Here is a 12840-nt window from a genome sequence, read left to right on the forward strand (position 1 = left end):
CGTACGAAATTTTGCGCTATATATTTTTATTACGGTGACGAGCGAGGATACAACGTGTGCGCTTCTTGTTTGATATCGATGCAATACGATTTATATGACCCCATCTTCAAGATTCGCAAACACGTTGTAGGATCCTATGACAGTCTCTACGGTACGTGGTGCTCGAATTGCAAAGCTGCAACGTTTGTTATAATCTCGTGTGATATGTGCCCGGTGTGCACAACTGCGTGAACGAGCAATGTACTTCGATTTTACATTCGCGTTAATTGCTAATGTAGGTTTTTTTTTTATTTTGTTGTATTTATCGCTAATGTTGTCTTGCTTATGTCGTTGTTTTTTGTTGTATTTATCGCTAATGTTGTTGTTTTGTTGTATTTATTGTTAATGCCGTATTTATCGTTAATGTCGTTGTCTTTGTCGTACTTATTGCTACTGTTGTTGTCTTTCAACTTTTGAGTGCGCGAGACGTATGATAAACATAAAAATGGATCGAAGTCTCCTCGAAGAAGAAGAGCGTCAACTCCTGTTGCAGGCTAACACCGTGACTACCTTGGTAGAATTTTTCACTTGGGCTGAAAGATGCGACGAGCTAGTAAATCAGCTCGAGGAACGTAGCCGCGCTAAGCGAGCGCGCGTATCCGTCGGGTGCGCGCAATCCACGGTGGCGAGTATCGCGCGACTCCTGGGTGCCAAGAAACATTTATACGGACGTTACGTGCACCAGGGTGGTGAGTACGCGAGCACTAGTGCTGCCGACGGTTATGGTGACAAAACGACTAATGAACTCGATTGGCGTGAGATCGAGACCGCGTTCAAAAGTCGTATCGCAACGGGTGTGGTGATAAACACAAACTATATCGAGCCGCTGCGATTCCTGGAGGATGCCGGTAACGTGGTATACGAGCGCATACGAGACATCATGCTTAAAAACAATTGTGTAAAAGTGAATACTGCGTTCAACGGTGAGTTTACGGCCGGGGACAAACGCGCCAACAAAAGTATAACCACGAAAAACTGTGAGATTTTTCAAGAAACGGATGTGCGCGAGTGGTACCGGCTACACGTTGTCGAACCCACGCTGGCTTCTCTCGAGGAGTTTCAGGAGCGTGACAGCGGATGGGCGTTGTCGCGAATTTTGAATTTGATAATCAACGTAAATAAGTACAATCCGATGCGCGTGGGATGCTACGTTACATTGCCACGGAAGTTAGCCGCTAAAAAAGCAGTGATATGTGTAAAGTCGATGGACGATAAGTGTCTCGCGTGGTCGGTAGTGGCGGCTCTGTATCCCGCGAAGCAGAACGTGAATCGGGAATCGTCGTACCCGCATTACACAACGGTGTTGAACGTCGAGGGTGTACAGTTTCCCGCGACTCTTAAAGACGTTGCGAGACTCGAACGATTAAACGATATCTCGATCAATGTGTACGCCACTGAGAGATGTGGAAAAGAAATTAACGTTCTACCTGTACACCTCACTAACGAGAAGAAAGAGAAACATGTAAATTTATTGTACGTACAACGCGACGACGACAACGATGAACAGGAAGTAGGACACTTTGCATGTATCAGTGATCTGTCACGTCTCATCAGCTCACAACTAAGCGGACGCGAGCATCGTAAATATATTTGTGATCGGTACGTATAATTTTGAATATTTTATTTGATTTTTTTTTAAATATATTAAAAAAAAATTTTATTTTAGGTGTCTTCATTACTTTAATTCGAGCGAGAAATTTAAGATTCATATCGTGGATTGTGGAACTTTAAACAACTGCGCTATACGACTACCTAGCGAGGATGACAAATGGCTCAGCTTTTCCAATCACTACAACAAGGAACGCGTACCATTCATCGTATACGCCGATCTGGAGTGCGTGTTGCGAAAGATCGATCCACCATCGTCGCCGGAGCAAACGACGTTTAACTACCAACGTCATGAAGTATTCAGCGTGGGATACTACGTGCGATGCTCGTTCGACGAGTCGCTGTCAAGATATGAATATCATCGCGGACTCGATTGCGTCCAGTGGTTCGTCGAGCTATTAGTGAGATTTAGCTCATCGCGTAAAAACTGTAATCTCATACGTCGTCCCGATGAAGACGTTGTCGAATGCGCAGCTCGAGGTGCACGAGAACGCGACGCTGTGCCACGTATGCGAAAATCCGTTTGTGGCGGACGAGAAGCGTGTGCGCGATCATTGTCATTTGACCGGTCGGTATAGAGGTCCCGCGCACTCAAAATGTAACCTGCAATACCGCGACACGCGTTACATCCCCGTCGTATTTCACAATTTGTCGGGTTACGATGCACACTTTGTTATAAAGGAGATCGCCACAGCGTACGAGGGTAAAATCGATCTATTGCCGATAACGAAGGAGAAATACATTTCTTTTACAAAACATGTAAACGATACAGCTAAGGGACAGGACTTGCGAACTGCGATAAAATTGCGCTTTATAGATTTGTACAAATTTTTGAACGCTAGCCTCGACAAATTATCGTCTTTACTCATTAAAGATAAAATGCGAATCTTGCGCGCTGAATTTGCGAAACTTTCAGAGGAAAATTTTGATATCTTGACGCGAAAAGGTGTATTTCCGTATGAGTACGTCGACAGCGTCGAAAGATTTTATGAGTCGAGCCTACCGTCGCGCGAATCGTTCTTCAGCTCGCTGACCGGTGACACGGTGAGTGAGACAGATTACGCGCACGCCGAGACCGTATGGCAGCAATTCTCTATTCGAACTTTAGGCGAGTACAGCGATCTGTACCTCAAAACCGATGTATTGTTATTGGCTGACGTATTTGAAAATTTTCGCGATAGATGCGTCGAGAGTTACGGACTCGATCCCGCGCACTACTACACCTTGCCCGGTTTCACGTGGGACGCGATGCTCAAGCATACGCGTATTAATTTTGAACTGTTAACTGACATCGATATGGTGATGTTCGTCGAACGCGGTATACGCGGCGGTCTCAGTCAATGCTCCAACAGATACGCGCGAGCTAATAACAGATACATGCGGTCGGGGTACGACTCGTTGAAACCTTCGTCGTACATCGTGTATTACGATGTAAACAACTTGTACGGTTGGGCTATGTGTCAGCCGTTACCGTACGCGGATTTTGAATGGGTCAACGACCAAGAACTCGCGAACCTCGACGTAGACGCGATCGCCGTGGACTCGCCCACGGGTTATATCCTTGAGGTGGATCTCGAGTATCCTGCAAGCGTGCACGACATGCACTCCGATCTGCCGTTCTGTCCCACACGAGAGAAACCACCGGGGGTAAAACATGATAAAAAACTTTTGGCTACGCTGTACGATAAGAAGCGATACATCATACACTATCGCAATCTGCAGCTGTGCACGCGTCATGGTCTTCGCGTCACCAAGGTTTACCGCGCGCTGCGATTCACTCAGTCAGCATGGTTGCGCGATTACATCGAGCTCAACACGCGACATCGAACTCGCGCGACCAATGATTTCGAGAAAAATTTGTTTAAACTTATGAACAATGCGGTGTTTGGTAAAACGATGGAGAACGTACGAAATCGCGTCGACGTTCGATTGCTCTCGCAGTGGGACGGTCGGTACGGTGTGGAAGCGATGATCGCCAAACCTAATTTTCACAGCAGAAGTGTATTCGCGGAAAATTTGGTGGCTGTGGAATTGCGTAAACTCGAGGTAAAATTCGCTAAGCCGATATACGTTGGTATGTCCATACTCGACATATCTAAGGTGTGTTTGTACGAGTTTCATCACGAGTACATGTTACCAACTTTTGGAGACAAATGTAGCGTCATGTATACCGACACGGACAGTCTCGTGTACAGCGTCCAGTGTGACGATGTATACGAGATGATGAAGCGTGATATCGCTCGGTTCGACACGAGCGACTATCCACCTGATAACGCGTACGGTATGCCTCTCGCGAACAAAAAAATACCAGGTTTAATGAAGGATGAGTGCAACGGTGCGATTGTTACAGAATTTGTAGGACTCAGAGCGAAAATGTACGCGATCAAGGTGGACGGTAAAAGTGACACTAAAAAAGCAAAAGGTGTAAAGAGTGGAGTCGTGGCGCGAACTATAACGTTTGACGCTTATGTCAAGTGTCTCGAGAATGAGATTGCTATGACTCGCGACCAATCGTGCGTAAGATCGAAATTGCATCAAGTGTACACCGTATCTGAGACAAAGATCGCTTTGAGTCCGTATGATGACAAGCGATATCTCGTGCCAGACTCGACCAACACCTTACCATGGGGTCATTATCGCATACCTCTATAATTATATATGTATTACAGATGTATCAAATGTATTATAGATTGCGTTAATGTATACAGTAAACATGTATGTAGTACACAGTACACATGTACGCAGTATGCAGTACACATGTACGCAGTACACGTACGCAGTATGCAGTATGTAGTATGCAGTATGCAGTATGCAGTATGCAGTATGCAGTATGCAGTTTTATATTTTATTATTTTAAATACATTGAATCGCATATAAATGTGTAAAATAATAAGGATATACATCTATGCAGTATACAGTTTTATATATTTTTTAAATACATTGAATCGCATATACATGTAAAAAAAAAAAAAAATAAAAAATAAAAAAACTTTATTAAACGATGCTGTTTTTGTCGATCCATGAATTGTGTGATCCATCAAATCCCAACCATTTCACGTAGATCTTGTCACTCTTCTTACGCAGAACCTTCTCCACCAGATATACGTTCGGATGTGTCGCGCGGTGCAACTCATGCTCGTAGAACGCTCCGGCTATCGCCTCACCGCGATAATCCTCGAGCAGATAGGTTGCTGGATTGGTTTGCTGCACCTTGACGATCGTGAAAACTTCGGTGGTCCAATTTGGAGTGTATCCCTTTTCGAAAATCATTTTAAACTTGCTCACGCGTACTTTATCACCGACCCTGAATTTGGCCGGAGCAGCTATCTTTATCGCGCTGTACACGGTGTCAAGAAGTTTCTTGGCGATCTCAGGTGTCACGTCGATGGGCCGCATGCCGATCGTTCGATGCTTGCGCCTATTATACTCGTCTACGAGACGCGGTAGCGCGTCGCACCACTCGTAATTGCCGTTGAGCGTAAACATCTTCCACATAATGTTTTTGAGTGTGCGATTGAATCGCTCAACTACTGACGCCTTTAACACCGAGTACGTTGAGTAATGATTGACACCGCGTTTCGTGAAGAGCCGTTGTACGTCGGTGTTGTAAAACTCTTTTCCCATATCGGTTTGTAAATTTTTCGGACATCGCCCGCTCTTTCGCATCAACTCCGCTAAAGCGTCAGCCGTTTCGCTGCCGCCTTTATTCTTCAGCGGTATTGCCCACGCATACTTGCCGAGTACGTCGATGACGGTGAGAATGTAACGGTAACCTCGGTTGAAACGCGCGTACGGTTGCATCTCGACGATATCAGCCTGCCACAAATCGTCGTATCCCTTGACCACGACGCGTCTTCGCGGAAAGTTTCTTCTCGCCGGGGCGTGTAACTCGTCGACAAGTCGCCTCCTCTCAGGACCCGTGTCGTTAGACTTGCGTGATTTAGACATGATCAATCACGTCCCGCAGCACGCCGATTCTGTCGCTTGATTCCTTCAGTCGATTAATTTATAATCAAACCAGCCTCACGCAGTTCCTCGATAATTGACAGAATTTCATTGTCGTGAGCGTTGTGACCGGCTCGACGCGAAGCATCCAGCAATCTAAGACGATCCACGAGCTCGTTGGGATCGTCCCAGTGCACGTAGTCGATCGCGTGATCATTCAACGTCATGAGGTGAGGTAATCCTTTACCGGAACTTTTTCTTCTCGATTTCCTGGCCGAATCGCCCGACATCAGCGGTGCGATCACCTTCAAATACTTTGAGCCTCTGTTACCCATGACGCGACCGTCGTCGCTGAAATTTTTTTTATGCGCGTTCGTCGATTCGAGTATGCTTTTGTAGTGACGTTTATCCGCCTCGGTGTAAGCAGTTACGTCGGGTACCTTCTTGAAAATCAACTCATACAGACCTTCCGTTCCAGGATATCTCTTACCAGCGATGATTATATCGTCGTTCTTATGGTCGAATTCAACGTGTTTGTTCCCGAGCATTACTTTGTTTGTGTCAAAGTATATACCGAAAACGTCGTCGATATTTATTCTTCTGTCACCGCTCGCCGCTTCAAGGTACATCGTTGCCAGCGATACGCTGGGTCGCGGTGTCGATACGCCAGGTCGCGGCGTCGATATGCCGGACCGCGGCGTTGATGCCCGGGGCCGTGGCGTCGACGAAGGTTCAACGTTTTCGGTCGTAACGTATGAATCGACGGTCGTATCACCAAACGACGGATTAGCTATAATCGTATTACCCAACGTTGCCGATGACAACGAATCGTCAAACGTGACGTTTAAACGCCGTTCAGGTTTTGATGTCGACCACAATCGTCGCTCCAGTTTCGGCGTCAAACGCTCCGATTTTGACTCCATCTTCGGTACCGCGATACCGGATTCCTCGACGGTCTCAACCATCCGTTTTAGAGGTTCGACGATGGGCTTGAGACGCTTCTCCGACGCAATGTCGGCGTCGATCGTGTCGGTTTTTATGGCTCGATGTTTTCTGCGAATCGCCTCGCTCGTCTTCTCGATCTCCCGCGTAATCTTTTCACGCTCGCGCACGTCGTGGTTGTCATCTTTCCCCATCATATCGATCAATCGATTGTATTCCCCCGATCTGTTCTCGATAAAGCGTCTTCGACGACTGGATGTCGCGCGATTTCGTCAAACTGTTAAATCAACTCGACGGTACCGCGAACACGTCGAATCCTCGCCTGTATCGCCCGTTGTCGAGCGGACTGTTCTTGTCGATCACCGCGAAACCGTGATCGCGTTGCCAGCATTCGCGACACAACACACTGAACTCGTCGTACGACATGTCGGTGTTGACGTGATCGTTGTACACGTGTTTCAGATTTGTTCCATCCTGTTTGAACAAAATAAGCAGATTCGCGTTATCGCGTATCAGATGCTTGGGTATCCTCGCGTACGACTGACACAGATAAAAGCAGTCTACGTTCGAGTGACGACCCATCGCGAAGTACTCCCTCACGGCGTCTTGCTTGTCGCACGCGATATCGTCGAAGATGAAAATCGAATGCGGAAGTGCCTCACTCGGTGGAACGACGTCGCTGTTGTTGGAAAACGTGAAATAGCCTATCTCGTCGATCGGTGTCAGCAGATGTTCCAAGTACTGATACTTGGGCTGTTGCAGCGATTTCGAGTACACGTATACGTTCTCGAAACGCAAACCGTGCGGACTTTCCAACAGACTAATCAGAACGTTCGTTTTGCCGCAGTTCGATGGACCGCACACGATCGCGCGCACGGTGTTTGGCAGCATCTCGCCGTGCCTGCGTATTTTCTCTCCCTCGAGACTATCCATTAATCGTAATCTATCATCACAGTTTGCGACGCGTATCGTCTGCGGTTGTCGCACGAATCGCATCTTGTCCCCGCTGTACAAAGACAACCGCTCGCGCGCCTATTTATAGTCGCGCGAACCTGCGAATAGCTCATTAATCGATATGTATTTCGCGCTGAAACATCCTCTTGACGTGTTGAACTTAACCGCGGAACAGTTGAGCATCGTACCAAAAGCCGTTTTGCTGCACGTCTGCGGCGATTACGTTCATCACGTGTGGGACAAACTTCCCGTGCACTTGACGGAAGATCCGGAGGTTCGAACCTACCGCAGGTGCCTCGAGCATTACAATCAACCCTGGCAAGAAACGCACATCGACGGACCTGCTCCGTTAATCCGAGAGTGCGGCGAGTGTCAACGTCGTCTACCGCTTCGTCGGAAGTAAAGTGCTGCGGCAAGGGTTTGTTGAATCGCGCGATAAACGCCCTCCCCTTCGAACTGCACATCCCCGGTTATCAATTTTGCGGGCCGGGAACTCGACTGAAGGAACGCATAGCGAGAGGCGATCGAGGCGTTAATCCGTTGGACGAAGCGTGTCGCGAGCACGACTTGGCGTACGCGCGAAGCAACGATCTCACAGATAGACACGCAGCGGACAAAGAACTCGCCAAGAGAGCGGGAAAACGCGTTATAGCGAAAGATTCAGGCTTACGCGAGAGAGCCGCCGCAGCAGCCGTGTGGGCTGCGATGAAAGCTAAAACGAAAATTGGGATGGGTATGTCGACTAGAAAGAACAGGTTGAGGACTGTGAGAAACAGAACGATTACGAAGAGGAGAAAAGAAGTACGATTCGCAAAAACGCATGCTTCCAACAGCAAAGCGCGGTGGCATGCTGCCGATCATTCCGATTCTCGGCGCAGTCGGATCACTTGTCGGTGGAGCCGCGAGTATAGCGAGAGCCGTAAACGAGAGAAAAGCTGCTCGCGCGGCAGCCGGTGGATCCGGCGTACATCTGGCCCCGTACAACGGTGGACGGGGTCTCTCTCTCAAGCCGTACAGGTACGGCAGAGGTACGACTGTTGCGAAAAAAAAAAAAAAAAACGTCGAGCAGACGTTAAAAATGCCTTTGGGTGCGACTACAAACGTGCAGTTGAATCATCTGGCCAGACGTATGCGCGTTCCTTATTTCAGAGGCGTCTTTATGCGCGACACCCTACCTATGAGTGGTGCGCGTACAAACGAGAGCGGTATCGTGAACCTGGACAACGTGACGGGTCCGGGGACTCACTGGGTAGCGTACGCCAAAAGAGGAGATCGCGTCGCGTACTTTGACGGCTTCGGTAATCTCCGACCGCCTGTGGAATTGGTGCGATATCTCGGAGTCAACGTCTCATCGATAGAGTACAATCGACGATCTTATCAAACGTACGATCAGAGTATCTGCGGACAGCTGTGTCTACGTTTTTTAAGTACAATCGACGCGATTACGTTTAAAAACTGACGTCGCGACATACTTCGCCTCAGTATCGCTTCGAACATGTCGATCACGCTCACGTTAACCGGTAGGAGCAGCGTTCTCCATTCGAGCTACTCACCGGCGTTGGATTTCAGCGACGGTGATTACGAGCTCGGTCTCACGGACTTTGCGACTTACAACACCATACCGAACGTCGATTCTACAAACAATAAATTCTACTACGGCACGGACGGCAAGGAAATTACGATTCCCGAGGGATCGTATGAGATACAGGCATTAGACAAATTTTTGAAACATGCGATGCCGCGACAACGCGACACCGTCGATGGTAATCGTAATGAGAAGAGCGAGAAGAACGATGATTTCTCGATAACGATTCGCGCAAACTTCAACACTATGAGAAGCGAGATCAAATCAGCGTACACGGTAAACTTTTCGAAACCAAACTCGTTGGGACCGCTTCTCGGATTCTCGCCACACCGCGTACTGCAGCCGCGAAAATGGCACGAGTCCGACTTACCGATCAATATAATCAACCTGAATATTATCCGCATCGAATGTAACGTAACCGCGGGAGCGTACTGCAACGGCGAACGCGTGCACACGATTCACGAGTTTTCACCGAAAGTGCCACCAGGATATAAGATCACGGAAACGCCCACGCAAGTCATTTACCTGCCGATCATCGTGCGATACGTTACGGATCTCACGATACGCGTCACCAACCAGAACGGTCGACCGCTCGACTTTCGCGGAGAGGAGATCACCGTCAGATTGCACGTGCGACAACAACAACGACGACCACAACGATAACGTGGTATGTTAATACCGAACAAAACGAGTCGCGTTACAACGATCAGTTTCGGTGCTGGGACGATCCAACAGCCTGAACCGCAACAACAACATTTCGCTGTAAATAGCGTCGAAAGGATAGGAAGAAGAAAAAAAAGATTAACCGAAACAAACGTTGAATTTCTGAGATCGCTCGGATTCGCTGTGCGAAATAACTTTATCTGAACGATGTCCGACATTTTGAATATCCGAGACGAACCGGTCTTCGACGATCGAATCGTCAAGATCGAGACTCACGCTTACAATCCGTTCGCCAATACGACGTTCGAACACAGCGATGAGATAAGAATACCGATACAACAGCAAGATCTGTACACGCTACCGCACGAGAGTTTTCTCTACGTCGAGGAAAAATTAACGAAGGGCAAGGTGGTTGCGGGAGCTGACGTGACTCTCGGAGACAACTGCATCGCCTTCATGTTCGACGAGATACGATACGAGCTCGACGGTGTGGAGATCGATCGTAACCGAAATGTCGGCATAACCAGCACGCTGAAAAATTACGCGACTGTTTCGTCCAACAGGAGCGTGATTCTGCGGAACGCGGGATGGCTCAGTCCCAAGATCAATGCAAACGGTTACTTCAATTTCTGCGTACCGCTCAACACGCTGCTAGGATTTTGCGAAGACTATAGGCGCGTCGTGATCAACGCTCGTCACGAATTGATTCTTATACGAGCGCGCAACGACAACAACTGTCTAGTGGGCAGTTCCGCGCTCGAGCCTAAAGTTGACTTGCTGAAGATACAATGGCGTATGCCTCATGTACTTTTGAACGAGGTAAAGAAATTGGCGATGTTGCGCACCTTGGAGAGCGGTCGATTCGTCAGTATGGGTTTTCGCTCATGGGATCTGTACGAGTTTCCGCTACTGCAACTCACGACCAAACACTCATGGGCCATCAAGACCGCCACGCAACTCAAGAAACCTCGATACATCATCTTTGCTCTGCAGACGGGTCGAAAAAATGTTATGTCCGAAGACAACAGTCGTTTCGACGATTGCAAACTGACCAACGTAAAGCTCTATCTCAATTCAGAGTGCTGTCCGTACGACGATATGAACCTCGACTTTGGCAAACGTAGATACGCGATTCTCTACGACGCGTACGCGCGTTTCTGCAAAGAATATTACGGCTACGAGTATCTCGAACCGAATCTCACCGTCACGTCGTTTCTGCTCAACGGTCCGTTCGTCATCATCGACTGCTCGCGTCAAAACGAGTCGGTTAAAACCGCTACCGTGGACGTGAGATTAGAGTTTGAATGCAAGGACAATGTAGCGCCAAATACCACGGCTTACTGTCTCATCATACACGATCGTTTGGTTCAATACAATCCGTTGACCAACGTTGTACGTAAGATCACGTAGAAATGATCTTCGACGTGTGTATGTAAAGCGGTGAATCGACGAACGTTGCGTATTCACTTCCATTCCGTCGTATGCGTAACGTCGATAGAGAGAGAGAGATTGTCATCGTCGTCATGAAACCATCAAAGTATCAACCGTCTTGTTGGTGCGAGAACGCGAGTCGCATGAAGGAAGATAAAGCTACGCAAACGGATCCTAGATCGACGGATCACTTATTGAACAGAGGAATGACGTATCGAGTGACACCCTCGGGAAACACAGTGGTTGATGCATTCACGCAAACGGATAAAAAGTCGCGAACCGAACGACTTCAGGAACGCGTGACGGATTTTGTCTCGAAGCATTTAAAAAAGTAATGCGATTTGGAAAGGAGGGAAAAATTAACAAGACCAATGAATTTGCTCGCGCGTATTCAGTATTGTAACTTCCTTCGATTGAGTCGCATCGTCAAACGTCATCATCATCATCATGTCCACACCAACGTTCGTCGATCTGCAAGGTTATCCCATTGGACGACGTTTCGTCGTGAAGGAAGCGGCGGTGCTGCGAGGTGGTGCCGTTCTCGCGCATTACGTCTTTACGACTCCTATGTCGTGGGGTGCAGTATCGCGAGATGACAGACGTCTCGTTACCTGGCTGGTACGAAATCATCACGGTATAGCGTGGGAAGATGGGGACGTTCCATACAGTCGGGCTAAACGCCTGATCATCAGAGCCCTACAGAATGAGGAGGACTGCTACGATCACGCCATCGTATACGTTAAAGGACTAGAAAAACGCGATTGGCTGCAAGATATGCTCGAAGAGGATTACTACGGCGACGACTATGATGATATCAAATTCTACACAGACAATCTGATCGTCAGGAACATCGAAGAGGATTTTGAAAACATTGAATCGCTCAACGATTTGGACGATTCGAATACTTTCCGCTGTAGAAGACATTGCAAAAATTGCGCCGTACAAAATGTATTTAAATTGTACAATTGGTGGCGTAACCATCAAAATGATGACGTATAATTTTGAATAAAAATTTTTTTTGTATCACATACCTATACATGTACGTCTTTCGATTATTTTACCCTCTCCCCAATCACCCCCTCTCTTAATTACCCTCTCCAAAAATTTTTCTAACTGCGTTTTATATTTCCCCACTCTATGCAAATTTTAATTAATGAAAGAGGGGATTTTTCGCAACCGTCCTCGACTCAAGGTACCCTCAGATCGTGCGATCAGTACATTCTTCGCTTTGGCCGCAGCAACGACTACACACAACGCACAACGACTTCCTCTACGACTACGACTACGACTGCGAATACGACGATGTATTACAACGAGACAAACTGTTACGAAGTGCGTCGAAATGATTGCGGTGCTGAAGCCTCATCTAACGAAAAAAAATTTAACGAGTAAGTTTTTTTCATTCTTATAAAATTAATTACTTCCAATTAATATATTTATATTCATAATTGCGTTTATTTAATTTCCAGCATCTCGCCAAAACGATACGTGACGCGCTTACTCTGCTGGCGATACCCACTGACTCAAACGGGATACAAATATCTTGAGATCGGCGTGAACGTTGGCACGCGTTGTTTTGCGGAAATCATCATAGGTGATAATCGAGGAGATAAATTAACCATGTCGCTCGACACCTGGAAAGAACTGTGCGAGCATCGATAGACAATTCTGAA

The 12840-nt window shown here is 47.5% G+C and overlaps 1 protein-coding gene across 1 annotated transcript in view; it reads right to left on the bottom strand.

Annotated features, from left to right (window-relative positions):
• Positions 1–3715: 3715 nt before the first annotated feature.
• LOC139110388 (uncharacterized) overlaps positions 3716–12840 on the bottom strand; it is a 243124-nt gene continuing 233999 nt past the window's right edge. The window contains exon 2 of the mRNA XM_070670143.1: positions 3716–3787. The gene's annotated coding sequence lies outside the window, so the exon portion shown is untranslated. The remainder of the gene's footprint in view (positions 3788–12840) is intronic.

The sequence above is a fragment of the Cardiocondyla obscurior genome, linkage group LG20 (assembly GCF_019399895.1).
Source record: "Cardiocondyla obscurior isolate alpha-2009 linkage group LG20, Cobs3.1, whole genome shotgun sequence".
Lineage (NCBI taxonomy): Eukaryota > Metazoa > Arthropoda > Insecta > Hymenoptera > Formicidae > Cardiocondyla > Cardiocondyla obscurior.